General features: G+C 39.7%; 1 protein-coding gene across 2 annotated transcripts in view; it reads right to left on the bottom strand.

The window, feature by feature from the left end:
- The window catches only part of LOC143023504 (limbic system-associated membrane protein-like), a 730,760-nt gene that overhangs the window by 171,617 nt on the left and 556,643 nt on the right, over positions 1–2,500 (bottom strand). The window lies entirely within an intron of this gene.

Here is a 2,500-nt window from a genome sequence, read left to right as displayed (position 1 = left end):
TACACATAAAAACATTTTCTAAACAAGCGATACAAGACAACAAACCTCGCGCGCAGTAATTAGTGTAATTTGCTTCTGAACTGTTCCATTTAGGTAAATGTCGTATGAGGCTTTCATAGATTTATGTAGAGCATAAACTTCTATCTGTAACCATTTTTTGTGTAACACTTAAAAAAATGTGTGACCCTGAGTTTCATGTTTCAAGGTCATGGTCGAAGTTTTTTTTTTTTATACCAAATGGATGCTCATATGCAATTTTTACATGTTGATAATAGTAAACATCACTTCATCTGCAATGGTTTTCAGTTTGACTCCCACTGAACACTGACTTTGGCTATGACCTTTCGAAGGACCAATCTTCTAAATTGCGCACTTTCCATTACTGAAGTGCAACTTGGGTGCAAACAGCTCAACAGAAAAATCCACTCGTGCCTGGAGTTTCCCCTGGGCTAAATAAAATCATCTGTCGCTCTCGGGAAAAAGGTGTCTAAACCGATAAACAGCATATCAGGTGATCAACAAGTGCATCATGAGTCTACCTGAAAGCCCTGACTCTTCGCCTCCTGATTTTAATCTGCCCAGGTCAATAAATGTCAACAACCGTGGACAATACGAAACGGCAACAGATAGACATTAGACACCCTTAACCCATTGGTCACCGAGGGGGTGCCACGGGCATAACTGAAATGTCATCCAGTGCCAAAGGGGTTAATTCCAGCATGCATCATTAGGACTGCCACCATAGAATCTTGTTTAGATTAAGAACATCCTTAGTAACCATAAGGTTCAGATAATTGAGATTCTTGAAGTGTATTGGAAGCGGCAGGTATTGAATTACGATATTTTTATTAATTCATTACATTATTAAGTGGCACAGATGAATGCCAAGGGAGCCTGGACCAAGGACGTAAGACGATATGATAACGATAGGAATAAGAGAAAGGGGAAGATAAGAGGAGGTGTGGAGAGTAATCCAGAAAGATATGAAATTGGATTACACGCAAACTTGTCGTAAATTGATTTAATCCCTTTAGCCAAAAGAACAGTTGTAACAGAATAGATTGAATTATGGGGATACTTAAGACATCACTAATCCCAAAACCCACCCAACCATCCGCCCACCCACTCTTTCATGGTGGTTGGGGAATGGAGAATCATCCCGCCACCGTATTCCCATGCGTGTCGTAGAGGGCGACTAACTGGGATAGAGTGAGGAGGCTGGGAATACCCCACAGTATTTTTTCTCCTAAAAATCAAAGCATAAAACAGGCTGAGAGGAGGGCTTTAATCAAAACTCTAATAATTGGGTCGTTGAGGATGTGCATGAACGTGGTGCGGAGGAGAGCAAAATGGAAGAGATAGTTAAAATGTTTATGTAGAGAAAGATGGATGTGTCAGCGTTAAGTGAAACGAAACTGAAAAGGACAAGTGAGTTTGTGTTTGAGAATGTACTCGGTAGGATGCTATGGTGTAAATGCCTTAAGGCGTTGAAATAGGTATCTTAGGATAAATGCAAAGGGAATGATATATGAAAGATTGTGCCCATAGAACTGTAAGGAGCGGAGGTTTGGAACTTAAAGGTGGCAGAAAGAAAGAGCTTAAACGTGTTTAGTATGAAATGTTTAAGAAATATTGTAGGTGTTATGAGAGTCAGGCGGGGAACAAGGGTGAAAAGGAGCTGACAGATAGGAAAGATCAAGGAGTGCTGAGGAGGTTTATACCTGTGGAAAAAATGAGAAAAGACTAATTGAAAGCGTGAAAAGCAGAATTAGATGGAAGGAACTTGAAGAAAAGGCCAATAATGAGGGAGATGGACGGGCTTAAGGGAATATTAGATGATAAAGGAAAGTCCCCCAGGCAAAAGAGAGAGTGCATAAGGTAGTGTTGAATAGAGAGTGGTTGCAAATGGATAAGGAATTGACGTAGCACAAAACGATATTCTTCTCTGCTCCGTAAATTTTTCGATTATATGAAGGTAGGACCGCCGTAAAAAGAAATAGTTCCGACTGCCGGGTCCTAATGTGAAAGCAATATATATTGATGGTTTACCTTAGGTCGGAATAGTGTGGTGGGTAACAGGATGGGAAGGACAACGAATGGGTTTTTAATAAATGAGAAATTTATATATGTACTTCTATGTAACTTGTTCAGCACGGCAGCTAAGATAAGATACTCAAGTCGCGCAGCGAAAGTGTGAATGGGTTAAATTAGGTCAGGTTATTTTAGGTTAAGTTAGATTCTTTCGTATCATCATGCATCGGCCCAAATCAACTGAGTTCCAATCATATGTAGGGAATTTACACCAAGAAACCTTTACTATCGCTTAAACGGCCAGAACTTGTGGCAGCCATGGAACAATACCTACAATCTACATTTTTTACACATGCTCATACACATCTAACAAAAAGCATAGACTAATGTTTCATCGTAGCGAATTATGAAAAAATAAGAAAATAAATAAAATAAAGATGAGAGAAAAGGCCACCATGGGATTCCAGGA

This window comes from Oratosquilla oratoria, unplaced genomic scaffold (genome assembly GCF_046742065.1).
Source record: "Oratosquilla oratoria isolate Oo_2021 unplaced genomic scaffold, ASM4674206v1 SCAFFOLD48, whole genome shotgun sequence".
Taxonomy (NCBI): Eukaryota; Metazoa; Arthropoda; class Malacostraca; order Stomatopoda; family Squillidae; genus Oratosquilla; species Oratosquilla oratoria.
The sequence above is the reverse complement of the archived record's forward strand: the minus strand, read 5'-3'. Positions and strand labels throughout refer to the sequence as shown.